Source organism: Lepisma saccharinum, chromosome 3 (assembly GCF_977018435.1).
Source record: "Lepisma saccharinum chromosome 3, izLepSacc3.1, whole genome shotgun sequence".
NCBI lineage: Eukaryota > Metazoa > Arthropoda > Insecta > Zygentoma > Lepismatidae > Lepisma > Lepisma saccharinum.
This window is the reverse complement of record NC_139231.1, coordinates 83,777,212-83,803,982: the sequence shown is the minus strand read 5'-3', so window position 1 is coordinate 83,803,982 and position 26,771 is coordinate 83,777,212. Positions and strand designations below refer to the sequence as shown.

The 26,771-nt window shown below is 38.6% G+C and overlaps 1 protein-coding gene across 4 annotated transcripts in view; it reads right to left on the bottom strand.

Annotated features, from left to right (window-relative positions):
* Positions 1-26,771, bottom strand: part of LOC145985879 (abscission/NoCut checkpoint regulator-like) — a 438,255-nt gene that overhangs the window by 308,280 nt on the left and 103,204 nt on the right. For all 4 annotated transcript variants that reach the window (XM_083120003.1, XM_083120006.1, XM_083120004.1 and 1 more), the window contains exon 2: positions 20,462-20,512. The gene's annotated coding sequence lies outside the window, so the exon portion shown is untranslated. The remainder of the gene's footprint in view (positions 1-20,461; positions 20,513-26,771) is intronic.

Here is a 26,771-nt window from a genome sequence, read left to right as displayed (position 1 = left end):
GCGTGGAAGTGAGTTTGGCAATTGGGTGTACTACGAGGAAGGGTTACCCCTTACACTCCAGTATTAACTGTACATTATCTAATATTGTTTTTTTCCTCTAGTATTTATGCTATACCTGCCAGGGTTATCAGAGAAGATAAGCAGAGTTGGATCCATATTCCACTTAAGAACATTATTCAGCATCAAGGAAACAATTAGAAGCATACTATCCAACACTAAGCCAGAAAAACTCATGCAAGCCACAATTGATTGGTAACGCTAATTTAACCTACTTCATGTTGAAATTTTAATGCTTCTGTTTTTAAAAATATCTTTATGCTCTACTCAACTGCAATTTAGAATCATTATCTATCTTTATGCATGATAAATAATCAAATTTTAATAAAAACAGGAGCGTCCTGTTTTGTAATTGAACATTAACAGCAGGAATGTTAAATTTTAACAGTGGAATGTTGCAAATTTTACGGTAGTATCTATAAGTGTGCATTTAAAATTGCATATTCAACATACCGGTACCATGCGAATCAGCAGGAACTTTCATAACAGAAACCGGACCTTGGAGAATAGATGAATATTAGAAACATACGAAAAGGAAAGAGAAAATTGAATAGTGGCAGAACAAAAATAGAATGAATCCCATAAAATATACTCCTCGTGATTAACAAGAAGTTGTAGAAATGCGACGTAAAATAACCTAATTCAATAAATCAAAAACTATAAATTACAATGTAGTAATGCATCGGTGTTACGCAATGAATCAAAATTGGAAACGAAAGAAAATCGAAGAAGCAGCTTACATAGCATACAAATCCAAAAAGGTCAAGTGTACGTACACACGTTCTCAAAGGCAAGAATCAGCAACTTTAAGGGAGATTTCAGATCGAAGTGAAAAGCGACAAGCGGTACATATCGCTTGGAACCAAACCCTCAGTAATCAATGCAATCTTTCACACATGTCGCTTGTCTCTTGTCATTAAGACTAGGCCGTTTTCTTATTATCGTGCATCGTGTCGCCTTGATCTGTTGTTAGCGTATGTGTGGTGAATGTTTTGCATTAGACTGAAGGGACTCGTGTCACTTGTCGCTTCGGTGTGATGAAGAATTCACAAAAGACACCTGTCGCTTGAGGATTTCACCAATCCAACGCAGGATTGTGCGGCCTGTCATACCGCTACGGTGTGAAACGTTACCGCTGATTGGCTCGTTCCCAAATGACATTTATTTATTTATTTATTTATTCAAAGTTTCAGATACAGCACTTTTAAGGCTATTTTACACTGAAAACTCTAACAAATAACAGAACGAGTCAAGATGGTTTAAGGTCGCTTGTCGCTGAGGTGTGAATTCTCCGTAAATTCTACGTGTCGCTTTGGTCTGAAAACTCCCAAAGAGAGCATAAATCAGTGTACAATTCTGGGGGACGGTAGAGAAGGGGAGAAAGCGAGTGGGCAAAACAAAATTTTGCGCGCTGCTCAAAACGGATGCAGCAACGTTTGCCCCTCCCTGCACTCACTTCCCTTCTCGTACGTTCATTGGTCTAGCCTTCCTTCTCGAGTCAGTACTTGCGCAGAGATTTGTTTTCATTCGTTTGCTCGAGACATTCGCGGAACAGTGTAGAAGAAAAAGTTCACCTGAAAACGCTAGAGGAAGTTGAACTGTCGCTTCAAGTAGGATAATCGGGAGTGGATCTAAAGTGGGATCCGAACCTCTATGCAATGTACTTTCATTGGGAATCGAACCTTGGACCCCTCGATTGCAAGATGACAGAGTTACCACTACGAAATCGAGAATGCCCAGGCACTCTCTCCAATCATAAGTTTAGAATAGATAAAAATACTAGATAATGTTTACTTAACATTGCATGCTTTTTTCTTCTTGTTAAGAAATATTTATTATTACTTAATGAACAACTGTCCTGATAGCACCTCATTTTACTGATTATATATTTTGAAGGACTGCCCCTCGCCCCCTTTGGAACGCCACTGAAGCCAAATATTATGTGAACGGTTGAACAACTTCAATTTCTCACTCTTGAATTTTCTGAAATCTTAAAAGCCGATTCACATGTCATTTACTTAAAAAACGCAATTCAGCCTTAACGTGCCGTTGGCTGACAGACTCTTAAAGAAAATCGAGCTGGCTTCTTTTGTTGGCTTCCTCTGGCTCGGCTGATAGCATCTGAGAAAGGAAGCTCGTAATTGGTTGCGCTGTGCTGCACCGCAATTGGCAAAGAGAGCGGGGCCGTGTGGTCAGGTAATGGGGCTCGGCACCACGGTGGCTGCGCCCCATCCATCTGGAGGTAACATTCCGTGGTCTCCCTCTAACATCACCACCAACATTTGTCACCATAAAATACCCCTTTCCCACAAACCTACGTCGTTCTTTTTAGTAAAACTTCTTTAAAATATCTCGTTAACTTAACATGTGCAGATATTTCACGCCTCGTTCGGTCATAGTAGCTTTATACATGTATTACATATTATATCCGATATAATTACATATCGATATATCGAAATTATCACGGCCGTTTTGCCAGCTTTGTCATCTTGGTCGGTGACTCTCACCACCAAATGTAATTTCTTGCCTGGATGTTTCTCGGGAAACTTCCCTTCCTCAATTTAACCCGATCATCACGTATGAAAGCGATATAAATAGTGTTGCCCACGAGACGAGACTTTGACCTGTCTCGTCTCGTGGAGTCTCGTGGAAATGCTGTCTCGTCTCGAAAATATTCGTTTGTCTTATGACACATGGTCAATCTCGTCTCGTCTCGAATTTTTAAAAGCCTGTCCCGTCTCGTCCCGTGGGCAACACTTGATATAAAATAAGAAAAACACAAAAATAGTTGGTTGGGTAGTTTTGGCTTTTTATATCGGAGGATGCAAAAACTCCAGCACGCATAAAAAAAAAGCATAAAGTGATCGAAATAATATACATTTAGGTAAATTTTAAAACTAAATTCATAAATATTAATCACGTGCCGAACTTTATTGTAATAATAATTTTCGTATAATCGAATTATTAAAGATGTCTGCTTTAGTGCTAGTGGTCACGGATTCGATCTTTCACGTTGATGCAGCATCGTCGTGAAAATTGGGGAGATGTTACAAAGTAATAGTGTGATCGTAGTCTAGATAGGAAGAAAATATCGGCGATGGGAGTCGCATCACCAAGCAAATTGCCGCCTGGCAGCCTTTGGTCAAATTGAGTTGTTGCGCCACGGAGCTTATGTTCACTTTAACTATAATAGTGACGGGAAAATTGACATTTGCGGTTCCAAATCTCATTACTTAAATGGGACCACGCATAATATTTTAAGGGCGACATCCTCCGTTTACAAAGAGGGACCCGTAACAAAGTTTCTGAATTCCGGCCTGGGCTTGCAAGTTATTTCTGGGTGTCCCTTCATCAATTTCATCCATCACTTATCCTCATAGTCACGATTAGTCAAAACTGGCAGCAAAGTGACGATACGTAACAAAAAAAATTAAAAAATGTACGTAGGAAAAGGGGCGGGTAAAATAACTGTGTTGTAATTGCGATTGTGGTATTCGTTGAGCACCTTGTTTAAGAAATGTCCTTTCTGATATTTGCATAACTGATATTTGTATTGGACACATTGTCCTTGCATTTCTGAGGCAAAGTAATTAATAAAAATATAAGAATTTTTTAGATTAGAGAATGAATTAAAATGAACGAATATATGTATTTAGTAATTATAAATTAATGACATTTATATATGGATTGTATGGTGGTTAATATGAACGAGATGTAAAGCTCCAAGTTCAATAAATAACGATGATGTTTATGATGAGGGATAACAACGCCCCCAAAACTACCCAACATAATTTAATTCATAAAATAAATAATATTGCATAATTATGTGAAATAAGAGTGCAGTTATTTATTTTCTTATGTGTGCAATTTTCTGTTCTATTCTTTAGAAGAATTCGAAATGTTGTAGAATTTCTGAGACAAATTAACAAAATTATTAAGCATGTAGATGTTGTTACTAAAGTGTGGAATTTTCCCTGTTTGACATTTTATTTAACGTTTAAAATTTGTTTCATGTTGTATGAACCTGAATGCGTCTTTACAGTGTTTGAAGTTTAGTGGCTATTTTGCATAATCTTGCCTAGAAATGAATTTTTCCTTTCTTTCTTACACTTACTTTATTTCGCTATTTTAACTATTTCTGTATGTTCAATATTGTAGAAGGTAATATCTTATTTATATTGAACTGAAAACTGGTATTCATATTTTGTAAGGGAAATAAGATCCCGGTTTAACTGGTCAAGCAGTGACGATGCCAGTTGAGGGATGCAGGGGGCATCATTCGGCATCCCACTTGCACTGTTAAAACTTGACTGGAGAAACTACGTTCTATAAGACTGTCAATTTCCGCTGCCATTCAATGACATCACAAAAATAACAATGACCGTTTAAAAGTATTAGGGCTATTACACAGTTGAACTAATTAATGTAAGTTTTGTGGTTCGGTTTTCAAATAATATATTTATGGCACACACAACTGCAATTTATAATCTTTATCTATCTTCATGCTAGATAAAATATACAAATTAAAGTTTGAAAGTTTTTTTGTTACATGTCTTAATGCTGTACTATAGGTCTTAAGTAACAGCCAAGAAAACGGCCAAAACGTACATTTGTAATTTCAACAAATAATTATGACAGATGAACATCCTGAAAGCTTTTCATTATATTTTCATTCACAAATTATAGGATTTTGCATCATTATACGGTTCTAGCTCTGGAACATGAAGGCATTTATTTACCTTCTTGTCTTTTTTTGTTCTCGGAAGAATTCGAATTGCTGTACACTACAAGAGATCCGCAGATGGGTTGCTTCGGAAATCCAAACGCCACCCATGCATAAAAGCACTGCTCAAATATTGAACCACAGCAGCGTTCATCGACATTGGCAGCCAATCACCATTGATTTCCAACTTATCGGTGGAGCAATCAAGCTTTTCGAAGCTTGTACAAACACATCTTGTACCTTGACGGCTCTTTTGGATTGGTGGGAAGAGCGATGGTGCCGCTGTAACCATTTGCCAGCTTCGCGTTCCACATACAATCGACTCTTATATCTCGTCTTCAACCCTGTTTGCTTTCACCGTGGAGGAATGCTAAGAGGTTTGCATACTTCAAAGCATGCGTTAAGCTATCCACCTTTTACACTGCTCCTATGATGGAGACGTGGATGGGAAGGAATGCGGCATGTTAGTTGGCGTGACGACACATGAACATGCAGGCACGTGATGAGTTCTAACAGTCCCATATCTTTCTCGCATGTATCCTCCATAAAGCACGCTAGACTGAAACTCAATCTTACAAACTTCCCATCCAGCAGCGACGACTGTCTTCTGCCGCATATCCATCAGCGGTGACGATCTCTGCCAGAAAATTCCCTCCCAGGAAACAACACCGCAGCGAAAATTCCCTTCAGTGTTTCGCAAAGTTGTTGCTGTTTTGTCACACCTTGAAACAACAACGCGTTCCTGTTTTTCGAAAACTCATCCATGCAGGAATGCAAACGCTATTTTGAATTTCCTTTCTCTTTCTTATTTTCCACTTCAAAGAAAGATTCATCAACGACAATTCGTATTGTCTGGGGTTCATTTTGTAGACTTATATTTGTAATTATATTGGAACGAAGTTTACTTGTATATTTCTTATTTTCCTCTGCGTCTTTAAGCTAATAGCAATAATGAGAATAAATGATAAAATCCATGAGCGTTGTGAGTTCTCGCTGTAAACACCAATATTTTACATATGCATAATACATTTGCACGGATTATTGGGGTCACGTCCCCCTGCTCCCCCACCGCTATAAACGCCAGTGGTGCAGGTACGAGGGTACATTGTACCCCTCAATTTTTAGGAGCAATGTTACAGTACCCCGAATTGTACCCTCGTATCCCACTCAAATAATAGACGGTGCTGCCGTTTAAAGAATCTCTGTATTTGCGTTTAGCTCCAATAGGAGATAAAAGCTAATAAGCTAAGCGTGGTTTCTTTACATTATCTCCCTACGCAAAATAACTCAAAACACTGTGAACGCAAGTAAAAAAAAAAAAAAAAAAATAGTGGAAGGTGATGGAAGTGGCCGCGGTGGCTCAGTCGGTAACGCGTCTGGCTACCATGCTAAAGGTCCCGGTTCTAACGTTGGAAGCGGCTCCGGCGCCCACCCAGCGTCGAATGACATGGGTACCTGGGTGAAACCCTTGGGGGTAAAGGCGATCAGGGGCGTGATGCTGATCACATCTCCCCACTAACGACCGGATCAAGAAAGTGTGGGGCGTTACCCCCACACCCCCTATATACGTCTTCATGGCGTGGTGCTAAGCACAGGGGAGCACTTTACTTTTAGGAAGGTGATGGAATGAAGCCTTGGAACCTGTTAAAAACTATCTTGAAAAATAGCCATAATTTTATTTAAAAAAAATTCTAAACACCGACGCTCTGAGGCAAAAGGGGAAAGAGGAAGAAGAAGAAGGAGAAAAAATCTAAACCATTATTTAAATATTACTTTTTTTTATTGGCAGCTTTGTGTATACGCGCCTGCACACATTTGTGTAACGGATATCCATACATGTTGGGTCGAGAAGTAGAAAACATAGAAAGATATAAATGAAATATATTTGGTTTTGTATAATAATTCTTATCAAAAATCCAGTTGCCTAAGTAGTATGTATTTATAATAAGTATATGGTCCAGTACGATTCTGGAAAATACATAGTAATTAATACGACAAACACGGCCTCAAAAATTTTTATTAAATTGTGAGATTGATTGAATTGGTGTTTTAAGTCCACTTTATACACAGTAAGGCTAGTCGGGACTGGAACTACAGTTTAAGGTGGGATCCGAACCACTATGTGCTTCCACCGGGAATCGAACCCAGGACCCCTTTATTACAAGGCGGCGACGCTACCACTGCGCCATCGGGGAGGCCCTTATTAAATTGTGAGGAAAAATATCCTTTTAGATGAAATTTTCCTGTTCAGTAAACTTGAATTAATTTTACGTTCCTCCACAATGTAAACTATCACAATAGCAAGCCGTGAAATATTTACAAGTTAGTCACAGAGAAAAATTGAAAGGAAGCTCTACGCAGCTTCAACACGGAAAATAATAATAATAAAAAAGTGAAAAAAACATTATTTTTCTAAAAGTGTCAATGTGTACAAGAATCTTAATAAGTGCAATCAAAATAATCCGACTAAAGTTTGAACTCACTTGAAAAAATATTGGGGTTCATGGCGGAACTTTGCCTTCAAAACAGCTTGAAGGAGCGCTGGAAGATGAATTGGTAACGTTAATATTCAAGGCATAGATTACACACACGTTTTTCAATAACAATAGGCTCAAAGGTATTGTGATATTGAGCTCTTGTGATAATATATTTATCTGTTCTTGTGCAAACAGATTAAAATGCATGAGTAAGAACTAGCATTTGTAATGCCCAAGTATTGCACAGAGGTGGAAATGGAAGGTCCATAACGGTTGTTGCAGGAGGACAATTCATAGTTCCACAGTGTGTGCAACGGTTGATATCTGAAAGTATTACCATGTAATATCCCTCTTCTTCCCTATTTTGGTTCGAATGGCCAATTTTACTCCCCCCCCCCCCCCACTCTACGCGCTTATAGAAACACTCGCACTACCCTCTTTCTGCCTTGTCAGTAAAGCGAAGGAAGATTAGCAACTCATAGTTCTTCTTTGTCGGTTGTTCCGAAGTCCGTCATAGCCTGTCAAGGAGAATATACCACGTGGCACACTACCCTTTGAGGACTGAGGACTGAAAAGCTCATCGCCGCTGTTATCTGGCGCTCTGCACTGCCACTCAGAGGCGTCGCCACTGGTGGGCTATAGCCCACCTTAAAATAGCCTCAGCCCACCCGTCTGCCCACCCAAATAGTATGAAAACATGATATATATTATTTAGATAACGCAAAGTAAAAAGCTAGTAAATTCGCGTAGTATAAAGCACACAAAGCGGCCTTAACAATTAAGTAAGCTAACATAACTCAGATTCACTACTAGATTATCCATTAGGTTGGTTTCCTTTCATTAAGGTGCGAAAAATGATTACATGCACAAAAATGATGAAATTAAACTTTTAACACATGTAAAAACAATGAGTAAACCTACAAAAAATTGAATAAATGTGTTCAAAATGGTTATTCCAGAATTCTTTTTAGTATTCCAGTAACTATGACTTCAATGAGTTTTGATAAATTAAATCATCTTTTTTTTAATGTTATCAGTTAAATATAATTTTTCCATTATTACGTTCACAACCTTTGTTTGTCTTGTAAAAGCATAGAGAAACTTTTCTTTTACCGATGCAAGCTTTTTTCACTTTATTTTTATAATAAAAAGGTAAAAAAAGGTAAAGTGCTCCCCTGTGCATAGCACCACGCCATGAAGACGTATAGGGGATGTGGGGGTAACGGTCGTGAGTGGGGTTTATATATTATATAAAATATTATATATTATTTTTATAATATCCATTTTTTTTTACAAAATACAGGAAATTTATATGCCGAATTTTTAACACTAATAAAAATTGCATACAAAATATTTGTGATAATTGCATTATAAGTATGAATTTGAGCCATGAACAAGAATGCTCCAGTACAGCACAACGTTCATGAACGTCGCTTCTCCTTGAAAAATTCCCTGGCCATGACCCCCGAACCAGAGCCCACCTAAAGATATTTTATCCACACTCGAGCCCACCCCAAGAAAAATTTCTGGTGACGCCACTGCTGCCACTGCTATTCGTTTTCTAATAGCCCCACAATTGTCCTCGTAATTCTGGATCAACACCGAAATGTTAAGGTTCCCAACGTGAATCGAACCAGTGGCGGCTGGTACTAACGCAATGTCTCGGGTGTGAATTCCGGTGCAGGCATATTTCACATTGTTTCAGATTCCACTTTTAGGTTGAGAGATTCATGAAGCGCGGAGAACCGAACGTACCCAGGATATTTTGAGAGGGGAGAGGGGCAGATTCGAAAATGTAGAACAAAGAGGATATCCTAAATGCTGTGGGGTTGATTGAATTAGGTTATTTACGTCGCATTTCCGTCAAGTTTGTCTGATGATATGCTGAAACTGGCGAGGAAACACACTCACAAAGAACACCCATGCCAGGATCCGAACCTGGGACCCTTGGCGCTGTAGTGCGCTGTGCTAACCACTCCACCACGGTGATGTGTGAAATGCTGTTGGTGTATTAGATGTGACCATCAATGCTATGGCAATATTACATAAAATTGTAGAGTTGCAATATTATGTTCCAAAGTAACGGAAAAAACTCAACTCACCGATATAGTCCCCCCCCCCCCCCGTTCCAATAATCGGCAACACATTAGCTTACAGACAAAGACTGTCACACGGCGTACAGGTTTTTGTTGACGTTCAATTCTCAGAAGTATTAGAATAGTATTGTGTTCCGAAAATTAACAATGTTTTCAAAATTTCCTTTAATTTTCTTATACCACCGTCATGGTAATTCTGTTTAGAAAATAACATGTTTATAAATTAAATCATACGTATTAGCTATTATTATTATAATAAAGAACATGTCTAAATGTGAGTTAATAAAAAAACGAGACATTTTCGCATCAGGACTGCTTCGAAAAATCGCGACAAGGATAAAACGAATGGACTGTCACGACTAAAACAGGACATCTGGTAGGCTTGTTATATAACAAAAACTACTCAACATGGGAGACTGTAGACTTCTGGGCCCTGCCTCTCTCCACAACAAACCCATTCATTTATGCAAGGACAAAATCGAAATTTTTACAAATTTGAAAGGTAGCGATTGCTGCTGCAACTGTTTTAAGCATTGCCATTGGCTGGTGATCTCACTTATCGGACACAACTTAAACACCATCGGTGGTTTCTCTTAGCATAGGCTAAAGAAGAATTTTTGGGCTTTAGAAGAAGACGACGAAAAATAGTTTTAGCAGTAATACCGACCAATTTGAAAGGTCGGTGTTATTTTCGTAGCTCTTCATAGGTTCACATTTACATATTTCATAGTTCATGCCCCTTCCCTGGCTACGGACATGCTATTATAAGTACTCTAGGAATATGTTACCGTATTTTGATGTGTATATTCTGCACCCTGTTTATGAGACAGATTCTTCCCGATCCTCTTGGTTAAACTGCGAATCAGATCAACACATGGCTTCTTATTGTTCTGATCGGCTGGTTGATGAAGAATCCGGATGACAGATTTTCTTGATTGAACGAACGATGAACAATTGGAACAATACTTTGTTGGTGTTTGGAAATAAGAATATAGTCACTTGGTGAAGTTTCAACACAAATGATTACCGAACACTAATGACTCACTTCGAAATGAAGAAAAATATTGCGGTACCACAGATTATTAAACTTATTCCGTGTCTTTATTCCGGCACACGTTCTAACAATTATTCCAGTACTATAATCATAAATATAATTATATATTTTTTTGGTCATTGACACGATATTATATTATGAACACATTATATTATATACAAAGGTATTCCGTAACCATTTATGTTCCATATACCTCCACACTCGAGTAACTCTACATTTATTTTCCTAAACGAACAAACTATTGCTCAAATTGTCGATCGTTCTTCCCAGGTACAGTAAAATCTGTCATCCAGGTTCTTCGAGCATTCATCAAGCACCGATTCATTTTTCCAGAGTTTCCACCTATAGCCGTGTTAGCGCTTCCATTCTTCCGTATTCCTGAAATTTCCCGCATTGATCTAAAAAATCCTACCTAGTGGGATAAAAAAAAAAATCCCGCCGGCTAACAACACTGTCTATCAAACCTAGAAAAGAGGGACGGAGCGAGGAAGAAAAAAAGAGATGAGCAAGTTCCAGCCATTACACAATGTCTGTCAGCTGTCCTGCTCCCTGCCATCGTCGCTTCATTATGGTGGACCCTGGCTCCCTTCCCGGGGCTGTTTGTTCCGCCGCTGACAACCGCTGGGCTGCCTGACATTGTTTTTCAGCCGAGCTGTCTTCGGGCGCTTGTCCTGCGCAGCCACCTCATCGCTCTTCATTGAACGCAATTTAGCCTCATCCTCGGGAGAAAAGAAATCTGCATTCCCCGTTACCTCGAGAGCAGTGATAGCCAGTTTAGCAGTACTTTAGGACATTCCATCAGCATCCCGTGCTGTTCTTCATCAAGTCTAATTTAAGACAGACCTGCCTCCATGTTGCTAAAAAAAAAAAACAACTTTCAAATGTTCGAAAAAATTAAAAGTAAAAAAAGTGACATCTCAGTTTTCTATGACGTAAAAAAAATAGAACATGTCATACGAATTTACCAAAATATTACATAGAAGACTGAAAATATTACTAAAAAATTGCTGAAAGTTAGAAAACACGCATTTTATTAAACTTCTTACCAAAGGCGCCCGCAGGGTTTTTCTCAGGCGGCGGGGGGGGGGGGCAGAGACGTAGAAACTTTTATTATTATTATTACTATTATTGGTAGTAGTAGTAGTAATAGTAGTAGTAGTGGTAGTAGTAGTAGTGGTAGTAGTGTCGTTGCTATTAGTATTATTATTGGTATTATTACTATCATCATTGCTATTATTTTTACTACTACTATTACTCGTTTTTTTTAAAATTACATACATTTGTAAACTGCATATTCTGTGTATTTATATACAATGAACATTTCCACTTTGACATGAAAAACGTTTTAAATCCATTCATTTTACAGATGATTACACAAACATGAGATGTGCAAAATATCTCGGCGATATTTGTTTTGGTTCTCGAGAAACACGCCTTCAAACACCGCTGAAATTCACCTGCTACGTCACTGATTTGAAAACGTCCTTTCCACAGACACGATGTCCTCTGACGTCATCACTTAGAAATGCGTGCAGGCAGGGCTTCTGCTCATCCCGTCAACTTAGCATGAGACGCGGAAGCGACAGCAAAGTCACTTGTTACTGTGTAAAACAAGTATGTTGTAACTTCCAGTGCAAAAATCTGTGCTCCATTTCTTGGAGATTAATTATGCCCTAGCAGTAAAGCAGCATTTACTAAAATTCAGCCACTCGGTAGAGGGTTTTCCCATTAGGGTGACAAAGCAAAACTTGTAACAGTCAATGGCTGAACACGTGAATATAGGTTGGTTCTGACTGTCAAGAACTTAATGTTATAGGAATGCCTTTTCTGGAATTACAATTATTTTCGTCATAATATTTTCTTCGCAAATTTTAAGATAGTACGTTTAGAACACTCTGGTTTACATCGCTTTTCCGTCACTTTGTATAACGGCAACGATGAGAATGCATGGTTAATTTAGTATGTATCTTCTCTAACATCACATTTCTTCCCACTTTTGGCTAATCGCTACAAGGAAGGTGAATGACTACAAGCAGTATTCGAAGTCGGGGTGCAGGAGGACCCCCCCCCCCCACACACACACACACTACCACCACCACCAACAAGCACAATCTAAGTATCACCCAACCTGCCACGATACGAGACGAACTTTTTCTTCTGTCCCATCTTATTTCGAAAACATTCACTTGTCCCATCTCCTTTTATGAGACGAGACGGAAAATGTCTCGTCTCGTGAGCAACATTAACATTAACAATAGAAGCATCCCCTTAGCTGTCCCCAAAGTCTCGAGCAAACATACTCCCATGTAACAATTTCCAGTTCAATGAAATGTCACTCACAAGGGAACAGTCATGCCCAGTTCGAGAGTCAAACCTGGAACATGCGACTTCCTCAGATAAATAATGAATTTTGTGTATAAAAATTACAACGCCAGTTCATTCCTGGTAATTCTGAATCTGCATTTTGGTTTGCATATATAAGCAGGATAATATTCAGTTTTCGAGGGCTCGTACAGTCGAAACGAGGAGTCCCCCCCAAAAAAAATAATTAAGAAAGGTTTTTATATTTATAATGGCCTTTGCATACGTTCTTAATTCCATATTTTTCGAGACTTGAGACGAGAACGAGAATTGCCCTCCCAAACCGAGACGGATGTTTATAAATCGAGACGAGACTGTCAATGAGACATTTACAAATAAACACGAGACAGATATTTACAACTCTCAACGAGAACGAGACGAAGGCTGCCATGTCTCGTCTCGATAGGATCCTTAGTGGTGAGGTTGTGAACCAACCAATTAATGTGTTCGGGGTAACGAGATGAGGCGGCTTTTTTCGCAGTACAAAATTCAAAATATATCGTACTATTTCAGTATGGGATATTGTTATACACATGGGCGTATATATAGTTCACGTGGGGGGCGGGGGATGGATCAACTTTTGGTATGATTAGGGTTGCTTTATTTCGTAAGTGAAAATCCAGGACACTGCTGGCCGGAAGCTTGTTGGGGAGCAGGGGGGGGGGGGGTTGCTGGACCCGACAAAGTTGTGTGTATGTAGTGACGCTTGTGTCACTGCGTTTTTAAAAACCAAATATCTTTAAGATGACTCGAGGGGGAAAAATAACTCATTTGACAGTCTCAATGCAGTTTCTTATCTCAAAAATTCCGAAACTATCAGGAAATTGCAGACATTTGTTCTGCAGTCCCACCTGGTGTGTGGAATTACGTAATTTACTTTCCATCCGTATCCCGTCCTACGTCTCTAATTTAAGAGCATAAAATAAGTCCGAAGAAAATTTTATGAAAAAGCGGATGAACAGTTAACTCTGGTAATTTTACTGAACCAAAGGGGGGTGGACCCGTTGAACCACCTTAAATACGCCCTTGGTTATACACAACATTATTTCCTTGTAATAATTATACGTAAACTAAGTATTAATATGTACTGTGCAACTGATGTAATCTTCTCAGTGTATTTTCTCTTAATTGCCCAAGAATATTTGATCATAACTTGTGCAACAGAAATGAAACACAAACGGAAATTGCTTTATGGAAAATAAAGTAAAACAGGCTTTATAAATAAAGTGAAGAAGAATGTGAAAATTCTTATTTTGCACTACATAGGTTACGGTAAATTTTGATAAATATAAGTTTAAAATATATATATTTTTGGAAGTTTGGTCAGCAACCAATTTTACAAACAATATTTTTCGCATGACCTGAGAACACGCACGCAGCAGAACCCTTTCATTTATCTTGCACGTGAGCAGCAGCGATATTTCATGGAAGAATGATCATTACAAAGAATAGCTTTCCTTTGCACTATCGCTCCTTCTTCCATTATTTAAATCTTTATAGATTTGTAAAACTGCTGCACATGTTCGCAGCATTGAGTGGAAATGTCAATTTGCATAACTGTATACTGACAAAAAGCTGTTCTATATAGTTAGATAATTAGTGTAAAATAGACTGCAAGCTTAAATGTAACGCTACTTCAACTAATAATAATAGTTGTTCTAACTTACGGCCTGTAAGTCACAGAAAACAACATTTTTTGTTATAAAATATATCTACAATTTCACCATTCGAATTACATTAACTTTTTCCAGAAATCTCATTGGGGTATAACGGTCAAATATTGAGTGACAAGTAATTACAAGTAATCTAATTGCCCGTTAGTAGGAATTAATTGCAATTGGTAATATTAATATCCGTCGCGAATACAGGTGTCTAGCGAACTGTCTTAGCTAGCACTAGCTTGCTCAACCACCGTTTTTCGCCCGAATTCGGATTTACATGCATTCTTATGGGAATAGCAAGAAAAATGCAACTTCTAAACCAATGGACCGAATTGGATGAGATTTTAACCAGCGGAAGACCACATCATGAAAGTACTGATTCCAAAATTTGAGCCTAATCAGAACAGAAATACGGGAGTTATGAATTATTAAAGATTCATCGCTGGATTGAAAGGGAGAAGCTACCCTACTGAGTTGTCCTTGCTTTTCGTGACTGAATACAATAGCGGAAGATTTAGCCTAATCTCTGAGCGAGGGGTTGCTACCAGAGGTTAAGGACCGGAGTGAGCATTGACCAGGATAGGAGGACAACGGTCAAAGCACCAGAAACAATAAACAAGCACCTGATCATAGAGAGTAGAGCGTCACCACATTCAAATCTGGAATAAAAGGGATGATTTGGAATAGCGAGACACAGTTTGCCACAGTTTTGCCTAGAATCGCCACCGGAGTGTGAGCCACGCGCGACCGAGCTGCGAGTTGCAAGCGGACCCGAGCTCTGGATTTGTTTTTCCTCGAGTGAGTGTTTCAGAGCCATGGAGTAGAGCAGAATAGAACCAGGGGGTCGTTCTCCCCCTCGCCGTTTACGCATCCGTGCACATACGTGTGGTTATGTGAGAATAACGCCAGACACGTCCACCCGTGTCAATCGTCCGAAACAACGTCCAAAGTAGTGAAAGTTAATAACATTTGATATCCATGTGAAACCGCGAATGGCTAATCGCGTATGTTCATCTCATCGCCCAAGTCACGTATCTGTACTTCCGAGTGACCGCGAAGAACTGACTTATTATTGCGCAAGTTGTCGTATGGAGTCGACAGTGGGCGTGTACCGTCCTGGACATCCCTGCGAAGTGAACGAGTGAAGCCAGGATCCGATGATGCCAGATGGAGATGCCGACTGATCCACTTTCGCCAACCAGGATAACCGCGAGGTGCAACAATGGAGTGTGGAGGCCTTCCAAAACTGTAGGACCACTTTCACCCAACCCAGGTCAGAGGGAATGCAGCGAAGGTAAGATCCAACCATGTGCGTGTGTGAGAAAGATGACGACTATCTACCGCGAATCTGCGTAAATCAAATCATTGCTTAACTTAAATCAGTGCTATGGCATCCCTAGGCATCGGTATTCCGACGGACAATCAATGTTTTAGATCAGAGTTTATGTTAACAGCAAACAATAGTTCATTGAATATATTTATACCTTCAGAAAAGATAGAAGGGGTTCGCACAAGGAACAATTATTCACTTTATACTTAAAATCCTAAAAGATAAATTGTAATAGGCAATGTAGCCAAGACTTAGCAAGAGTATGGTCAAAGTAGTAAATAATCTAACCTTTGTATTTGTCATATTGTCGCAATATGCCATAGAATGAGAGAATGAATGTGAGATCGAGTGAAAGAGGGCAAGATGTACTGTCTATTTATATGTGCTTTAATATATGTGTATATTCAGAAACACCGTAGTATTATGTAACGTCATTTCAGGTATTTAAAATCAAATCCTCCTTGGTTTATTCTCGGTAACTCCGACTGTTAGGCACTTATCCTGACCGTATTATAATTCATGTAATGTTTAATTCGCCCAGCAGGTGAGGCGAGTGATTCTTCGTTGTTGCGTTGCTAAGCTCAGTTGAGTTAGTTCAGTTGAGTTAATTAGTTAGTTAGTTATTAAATTAGCCCGTAACAGGGGCAAGTGCCCCCCCCCCAGGCACCCCCCTGCTGGCGCCCTTGCTTTATACAGACACATTACTTTTTTTGCTGTAAAATGTCCTTTACGGCAAGATAAGATAAAACATAATTAATATTTTTCGAGTGGAAATATATTTTAAATCTCATTTTCGTGCTTAGATTCACACATTCCTGGTAAATCCTGTTATCTTCCGGTGGTAAAGTCGGTAGGGCGTCTGACTGTCACGCGAGAGTCCTGGATTCGGTTCCAAATTTCAGGTGGGTATTTTTCAAACAATGTGCCTGCATGGACCTTACTCTAGGTGTATATAATAAATGGGTACGGGACAACCGTGGCGGGGTATAGGCTGCCGGAGCGTGGTGCTGATTACATTGCCTCCATAAATGACCGAATCCTATCTCCACAACCATACTATGGTCCCATTGCAGGTTTCAATACATTTCACCCTTCACTTAATCGTAACATACGAGCCCTGTACCGAAAGTCGATGCAACAAGCTCACGCGTTCCGACTCCTTTGTCCGAACGTATCGATTCGTCCGTCGCTGACAATTTGTATTTCAGTTGTCGTGTCATGTCTCCTACTGCGTGCTTGGTCTTCAATGCTGGTTTCTCCTTCCTCAAACTTCTTCATCCATCTGTGAAATTGATCTTGTCAATGATGTCATCTTCTGTGTGTAGCCTTCCATGGTTGTCTGACAGTCTTCGCCTCTCTAATTTACCTCCGATAGTGGGCCCTCAAATATGGATCGTGAAGTGAATGATGCAGTGAAATTGAAACTTAAGTCCATGTTAAAATGTAGTTCATTTAGTCTATCCTACCAATAATAGTGATATTTTAACACGTGGCGCAACGGCCTGCGAGAGCCTATACCGACTGCTCGCCCTGTCGAGGTGGGAGTCTATCCAAATAGTTACGAGGTGTCGTGTGGTCAGCAGGACGAACCCCTAGTCGTTGTTGTAATTTTCCATGAACGGGTTACGCTACTCATTCGTAGCCGCCCAATTTCTTCACGATGGTGGGTGGTCCAATACACAGGTTGAAATCTCAGGAGAAAAGTTCTGATGCTTCCCCCCCGGAGATACGAACCTGCGCGCGTCCCGTAGCCGTAGCATTACGCTTTAGACCTCACGGCCACGGTGCGGGATAATAACAGTGACATATGAAAATGAAATAGATGATTGTGAACTGAAACTACCAAGGTATCGTAGCACACTCGAGGGTGGGAGACTCGAACAAGTATGAGATAGCGAAAGTGGTCCCATGCTGTACTCTAGTGTAAACGGTTTCAAATCGCAACACAGTTCTCTTCTGGATATGATTATTATATTTAATTCTAAAGAAATACAGTATATTAAGTTTCCGTTACATCTTACATGATTCCAAACTTCTTATCTCGTTGTTTTCGTAATTTCCTACTGGCTCACACCACCTATCCAGTGGCGTATTCTGAGTCCAATATCTGGGCTATCTCACTATGTCACGTGGTCCTAGGCTATGAATAGAAATAACTTTACCAACTCCTAAGAAATCAGGTTGCCAACTCCTAAGAAATCAGGTTGCCAACTCCTAAGGAATCAGGTTACCAACTCCTAAGGAATCATGTTGCTAAATCCTAAGAAATCAGGTTGCCAACTCCAGAATCAGCATCAGATTTGAATAATATTATTTACAATTTCTGATCGATTTTTCTCCTGTATTTTATTATCTAGACTTCAGACTTCGCAGATAACCTAGCTAGCCTAGAATATACGCTCCTGCACCTATCCTTTGCTGTTTTTGAGCCATCGTTATATTGTTCTTTTGATCCTAGTTCTCAGAGTTTTTTTTGTCTCCGGCCTCGTTCTTTCTTACGGCACTTTCATTTTCACTGGTGATTATGTTACACACTATTCAATTGTTTTCAACAGCTCGTTGCTTAGCAACGAAAAAGTATACTAACTATTACGTTTCCTACTTTATACATACAAGTATTGGTATTAAGATCATGCATACACACAAGTCGAAATGCATCAATTGGCAACATTGTAATGTTGGTTGCTTTGACAAGAACACGTCAATTGATCCATTTCTAGTGCATCACCCTGAACAGTACTTGAAAAGAAAGCACCCTTTGATGCATTTGTCTATAATTTCTCCTCGGACAAACTTATTTTGAAAGCCTCCCGATGGCGTAGTGGTAATGAAGGAGTCACTGGTTCAATACACGGTGGGAACACGTAGTGGTTCGGATCCTACTTTAAATTGTAGGTCCAGTCCCGATTAGCCTTTCTGTTCACAAAGTGGACTCAAACAAACTCAAACTTATTTTTTGCACCAAAAGTACATCATTATCAGTCTATGAATTGTAATGTGCTACTAGAGTGAAAACACTCATGCACATTAGTGTCAATTGGCACATATTGAATCATTTACATTAATTAGTTGGTTTTATTTTACTTCACTTTTCAGACACTTTTGGCTAATCGCGAAGATGAGGATGAGTGATCACATGATGAAATTGATGAAGGGACATTCACAAAGAACACCCATGCTCAGGCTGGGTTTCGAACACGAACCCTTGGCGTCGTGGCGCGCTGTGCTAATCACTCCGCCATTTGGAATCATTTACATGTTTTAGAAACAGAAGGAAATTACGCAATTAAGAAAAGATGCATTTTAATCAGACTATTGCTATTAATCACAATTTTGGCTCTGACAAAACCCTACCCCAAATATTTTTCCTGAGCAGACCCCTGCTTGAGTACAAACGTTGCTGCAAAGTCGAATGGAAAAAATAAAGGAAGAAAAGAAAAGTTAGGTAGAAATGAAGGTAAAGAACTGAGAGAAAGGAATGAACCGAAAGAATTCCCCATATCAAGCCCATCCCCTCAGCATTCCGCCCCATTGTGCCCCGTCCCTTCCCCAGAGCAATTAATTACCCGTCAGTCCCTTCGATTCCCGCCGCCCCTCCAATCGCATTCTCCTGCAAGCATAGCAAACGGGCGGAATCCGGCAAAGAATGTTATTATGCGCGATCCCTGCTTCATTGGACGCCTGATGGTCGCACTTCACGCCCGACGGGTAGAGAACAAGCGGCGCTGTGCTCGCGAGGGAAACCGTCGCTCGACGCATTTCAACTGTTACCACCGTCGTCTTCTTCTTCTTCTTCACCGTTGACAATCCGACAGCTGCACGAGTCGGGCTGAACGGATTCGAGAAATTCAATTCATTTACCTAGTACTTGTCACCGCTGATGACGGATATCCGAAACTATCCGGTATCCGATTTGAAAGCAACGCACAAACCCAATGCCCTAACAACGATATCCGGATATCAAGTAAACAGAGTGTTTTGTGAGTGTTTTAAGTTCACTTTGTGATCCGATAAGCTATTCGGGACTGGAGCTAAAGCTAAAATGAGATTGGAACCATTGTGCAATGACTCTCCACCAGGATCGAACTCGAAAGTACTTGATTGCAAGCCTTACCAGTACTCCCTTGAGGAGGCCTATCCGGATTACAAATTACCCTGAAACCTTTTTTTAAAGTAATGTATAATCATAATATCCTAGCAGTATATCCAGATAGAATGAACAACTTATCAATCTCTAATATGATATGATATTAGATTGATGAAGGGACACTCATGATCAAACTGAGACTCGAACTCAGGAATGTCGGTGGTGAGATCGAGAAGTCGACTACAAAACGCTCTCGACCACCGAATCAGCTGTAAGCATCCATCGTCTTCAGAAGATTACTTTTATCAACTTCGAAGTTCTCTTTACGAACAGGACCTGACTGAAGGCGGTCTGAGGGGGGGGGGGGGCTACAGCCCCAGATCTCCATCTGCAAATGAACGTTCACTGCAGAAACCATTGCCTGGGAAAGGTACACAAAATAAATATGTGGTAAAAATATTTTGACAAATATAACTGGCAATTTGCCATAACTTGGCCTGAAAGTTCTAAATAAAATTGTATATGCGGAGGCCTCGAGATATAGTTAGCCAGGGACTTCCACATGCATAAATCCAAACAGTTTATGAACCTTATGATTCGTTGCAAGCTACTCACCCTTGCAAGAATACTGTTCGATTCACCCTCTGCGGTTACGGACTCTCGTACCTGTAACAGAAGAAACAATATTCCATTAAGATAAAAATACTGTTAATAACCACGGAAGTTGCTCTAAAGATTACACTGAAAAAAATAAAGGTGTGGAAACTCACCTTTTGGGGTGAGTTTGGCTTGTCACAAATAGCCGTCCCCAAAAGGTGAGTTTCCACACCCCATATTGGGGTGAGTTTTACTCACCCTAGTATAGAGTGTGTTTTTCCTCCCATAGGGTGAGTTTTCTCACCCTAGTATAGAGTGTGTTTTTCCTCCCATAGGGTGAGTTTTCTCACCCTAGTATAGAGTGTGTTTATCCTCCCATAAGGGTGAGTTTTCTCACCCTAGTATAGAGTGTGTTTTTCCTCCCATAGGGTGAGTTTTCTCACCCTAGTATAGAGTGTGTTTTTCCTCCCATAAGGGTGAGTTTTCTCACCCTAGTATAGAGTGTGTTTTTCCTCCCATCAGGGTGAGTTTTCTCACCCTAGTATAGAGTGTGTTTTTCCTCCCATCAGGGTGAGTTTTCTCACCCTAGTATAGAGTGTGTTTATCCTCCCATAAGGGTGAGTTTTCTCACCCTAGTATAGAGTGTGTTTTTCCTCCCATAAGGGGGAGTTTTCTCACCCTAGTATAGAGTGTGTTTTTCCTCCCATAAGGGTGAGTCTTCTCACCCTAGTATAGAGTGTGTTTTTCCTCCCATAAGGGTGAGTTTTTTCACCCTAGTATAGAGTGTGTTTTTCCTCCCATAGGGTGAGTTTTCTCACCATAGTATAGAGTGTGTTTTTCCTCCCATACGGTGAGTTTGAGGGGTTCGTGAGGAAGAGGTAAATGATCTTCGTTTAGTATAATAATGCTTACCTTTAACCTTGAAGAATCAGTCAGATCTTTTCTATCTTATCCAATATGAATTCAGAATAAGATAGAGCAATCATAACTTCATTGTAATTTCTTCCCAGATGGCAAATGTATCAAAGTAGAGAAATGCAATGTTAACTCGTACATTGTATAATATACGACATCACAGGGAAAACAGTGTTTCTTCATTTAATGTGTTCAGATTTTAATGTGATTAATTGTCTTCTTTATAAAAAGAATACCATTCAATTCAGCATTAAATTTTGACAAAGCTTAAAAAACTTAGAGGAAACTAGATGCGGCACGCTCACCAAGGTATTCATGTAGAAGAACAAGCCATCCATAAATTACATGAAGCTTGCAAGGAATATTATGTATCGATTTCTAAATCATACAAAAAAGCAGCAACTTTTAATGTACATACATATTTTCCAATAAGTCTTTTTTGAGACTTCCACTTGATGATTAGAAGCCAATTGGGACTGGATATATGTACTGTCACATACACTGCTGGGTTGTAATGATTTAATTGAAAGTCAATGGTGCTGTTACAACCCAGAGTGCCCTTGCGTGTACAATATAACATGAAGGGGATTGATCTTCAGAAGTCACACCCGTTAATTAAAAAATAACAACTTTTTTCTGTACTGTTTGGAAAGCAACACTCATGCTCAGATACATTGCTAGGATAAATAAATGACATACTTAACACAACAAAATACTGTATATTTGTATATCCGTAGATAAATTTTATGTATACGTTGGATGGAAGTATATACATACATGGTAAAGGGATAATCTCTGAAAAATACTACCTTGCCACTAAATGCATACACATTAAGCAATAATTCAAGCTTACCTTTCCTTTGCTGTTGGTTCTGCACACTCAGTTCAATGCCACAATCATTACAATGTGAGTGATTTTTGGTGCTTTTAGAACCTATTTCAGTACTTTAATAAATTAATTAGAAACGAAAATGTACATTCTTAAGAAGGCAGAGCAAATTTAATAGAAGTTATAAATGTTCATATACATAATTTTTAACCACTCTATTTCAAATACAGAGCTTAATTTTTTTCGCCCCAAAGATTAGGTTGAAGAAATAAAGTTACCAGTTAGCAAAAAATTCAACTTTATTTACAATATTCGTACATTTCATCTTGCAATAATTCAACATAGTTCTCACAATTTTATCCAAAAAAAAGAGGATTTATTTTTCAGTACCAATTTTACTTCATTGCTAAAAATATGCATGCTGTATTCCTTTAAAATGTCTGTATGGAAAGGCGTCCATGATCTGAAAGGAGAAAAAAATGTAAGAGTAAATAAGAATATAACCAAGAATGCATTTAGGTCAGAGTGTGATAGTTTAGAATGTACTTATAACATTTATGAATCTTAATACTTCCCTGAAAAGTATACTAGTGATGTGTGCATACAAAATGATTCAAGCTTAAGTAGCCAGCCTTCGTGGATGAGTGGTTAGGAAAGCATGCTAAAACGCCTGGGGTGTCGAGTTCGAATTCCAGCCTGAGCACATGTGTTCTTTGTGAGTGTCCATTCATCCATTCCATCATATCATCACTCATCCTCATCTTCGCAATTAGCCCAAAAGTAGCAGAAATGCGAAGAAAAATAAACAAAATCAATCAGTCAAGCTGCTCAATTGAAAGATTGAGTTGGTGTTTTAAGTCCACTTTATGCACAGTATGGCTAATCGAGACTGGACCTGCGGTTCAAAGTGGGATCCGAACCACTATGTGCCTCCACAGGGTATCGAACCCGGGACCCCTTGATTACAAGGCAACGACCTACCACTGCACCATCGGGGAGGCCCTCACGTTGATCAGTTTCTACATTGAATGCAGTAGCGCTAAATTGGCAATTTATTTTACACAGCATTTCCCATAATATTTAAAGCTCAGGGGGGGGGGTTAAACCCAGTAACCCCTCTTGTGTACGCCACTGATTGAATGAACAGGTGGAGAGATCTTATTGTTAATATTTGTTCTACTATTAAGTTAAGTCAATGGGTTGCCCCCCAATACACACACACAAACACCTTTCTGGTGTCGCCTAAGAGCTCAAACACTACCATTCAATGTTGGTGTGAAAAATAATTTTTTACTAATTTTTGAGTGTTTAGCTTTAGCTTTTTTGTGTTTCTGTTAGTTCTGCAGGGTGCGAAATCCTGGGGGACAGGGGGATTTCCCACCACCAACAATCTTGGCCTCAAAAATACCCCCACCAAAAATTTCCGGGGGGAAGATTTTTTGTTATAACAAACGAAAAATAAGCAATTACTTTTAATTTCAAATATACTGTACTAAGAATAATATCGAACACACACAAATTAGTGTAGTTGTGAGTATTGAATGCTTTCTCTCTCAAGAGATCATTAACAAATCTACAATACGCACAATTAAAGTAAGACAAGAATGCAAGAAAATTATAACTATGAAATCTAATTGATTTATATTAACATAAAGCACAAACAAAACAAAAACTTACACATAATAAAAGCACTTCAACTATTTCATAATTTATAACATCTTTAACCAAGTTACTAAAGGAATTAGTTGGCTGCTTTACAATATCTGATATGTATAAAAGTAACAAATTAATTTACTTTTAATAATACACATATGTGGCGGAGGGGGGAATGTAGATTAAGAACTTTGTTCCCCCACCAGTTTTCAATGATTTCGCACCCTGTAGTTCTGTCCTGTCAAAGTGTATGTGTAAACATCATGTAGCGAAAAGGCAAAAAGATTTTATTTATTCTGTACATTATACTAGCATGTAACAGGCACAGTGCCAGAAGGAGAAGTGAGTGGATGCCTCATTCCATCCCTTCACCCAGCAGACAAGAGACACATACCCTTGACAATTTTAAATATTTTCTATAGAAACAAGACATAGCTATATGAAAGTTCAACTCTCCAAAAATAAAATCATGGATATGATTCTGTTTTCAAGTAGCAGAAATAAAGTTCTATTAAAAGTTTAGTAGGCTACGAAAGAAATACATAAAGATTATAATTTGTATATTTATGCTAAGGTGCATTTTGGAAATGCATATCCAAAGATTATTAATTACAAAATGAAAGGTGTGTATGTATGGTTCGCACACGCAGCATTATATTTTACGTTCCTAGTTCTATTTATGTGATTCTGACATTTTCAGATTACATACAGGTTAATTGATTTATTTACTTACATTTCCATTTACAAAATCAGGATCATCTTCAAACATCAGAGGTGGTTATTTTAGTTAAACAGCATTCAATGCCTGAAATAAGGAATAAATTTAAATTAGATTAATCTTGAAAGTAGCAAAACTTTAACTTCTTCAATACATCAGTTTATTGTACAACTATATTTGTTAATAGATGGAAGACTATTTGAAGCGTTCAAGTAGATTTAACATATAAAAGTTAATTATCATGCAAAGTTAGTATCATTTGGATCCTCCCAGCAATTTAAATTCTCCTAAGGAATGTTTATACATACAGTGGAAGATTGAATGAAAGAAACCCAGAATGATGAAAGTTTAGATACTTTTCAAATAAGGATTAATTTCTTTATCTATTTGTTTTCTTCTACATAACTTCTCAAAATGAATTCAATTTCCAAAGACATAATGTGTATGTAGGCTTTTACAGGGTAACTGATAGCCAATAAATGTAGCATCAGACCCTCACTTTGCAAGTTGAAAAGAGAAAACAAATAAAATGTATGAATCACTTACTTCATCCCACATCTATAAGAACACTAAATTGTACACAAGCAGCAATCGATTCTCAGAACTTAAAGATGCTGACACAGAAGTATATTTGCTGTGTGGTCTAGTCAACCATATTTTTTTTCACTAATCCTCCATGAAATTAATTGTGTAACAAAGATATTAGGAAAGGTATGTAAAGAGTGAGATGCATAAATATTTCCAGGAAAAGTTCAATGCAGTTCAATTCCTTAAATACACATGGGACGTCAAAAAATATTGAAAATTATGAACAACTTGCCTGGTAATATTTTAACATCTCGCTGTACACATTGTGTAATTAGTATGCCACATCAATTTTAAAATACTTCTTAAGACAGTCACAACAAAGTTTTACACTCCAGCCTACAATGTGTATAACTATTAGTACTGTACTTCCCAGTGGCGAACACTCTCTTTGAAACAGAAAAGACCGAAGCTGAGACACCCACCCACCCTTTCCTATTTCCAGATTTGTTGTTTGAATTTGTTTTTAAGACCAATTTAATCACAGAAAGGCTAATCGGGACTGGACCTAAAGTTCAAAGTGAGATCTGAACCATTATGAACCACTACCGAGTATCGAACCTCGGACTCCTTGATACATGTATTTAAGTATGCATGTACTTTTGACACTTTCATTTTCTTTTCACACTCACTATGTTGACTAAATGTTCAATACTAGCTGACCACCTCTAGCGTGTGCTACACCTGGGTACATATAGTGGTCGCCACTGGTCTTCCCATCTCAGCATATAAGCTTACTTCCTAAGAGACCTCTGTCATTTCAAGTTCCTACAGCTTAAAACTTATGAAAATAATGAATAATAAATTCCCTTGAAAAAAGAACAAAATTAAATTTGAACTGCTCTACTTACAGTGCATATCTGTGTAAACCCAACCCATGCAGGATCCTTGAAAAACTGCTCTGAGCAAAGAGTGGCGTAATCTTCAGTGTAGGTTGGAACTAAGGCAAGTGTGTTTGTGGGCATTATCCGTATCCACTGCTCTATGCATGGCACATTCCTGAAAAGGAGTTGAAAATTAAAATAATGCTTAAAATTTTATGTTACACAACCATATTTATGTGCAAAATAAATCTAAGACAACACTCTAAAAGAAATTCTAGCTGCTGCTTGAAATTGTAAGTTTCCTTAACTTAAATTGTTAATGTTTAGAATCCCCCAAGGACCGAAAATTTGAAGATACTATGGACGCACACTACAGAAAACCTCACGAATATCAGCGTCTGAGTGTGGGAAGGCGATCATTGCTCCCGAAAATTAATGTCATTGTCATGGCCGTAGGCAGGAAAAAATTTCGGGGGGGGGGTTAATTCATAATTATTCCCAGGGCGTCGCCAGAAATTTGAATAATAGAAATAATAATAATAATTGTACAATAATAATTAAAATGTCATAATAATAAAACAATTTTATTCCATAATAATAATAATTATTATTATTATTATTATATTATTGTTATATCCTTGAGGGGGCTTACTCAATCCAGCAGATGAGTGAATATCCAGCATAAGTTTCTTTCTTTTTTTTTTTTTTACGTTTCATACAGTGCGTACTGTAATGCACAATTATTTTACTTCGTCATTAAACTTTAGATACCTTCAAGAAAATACTTTAAAAGTTAGATGGAAA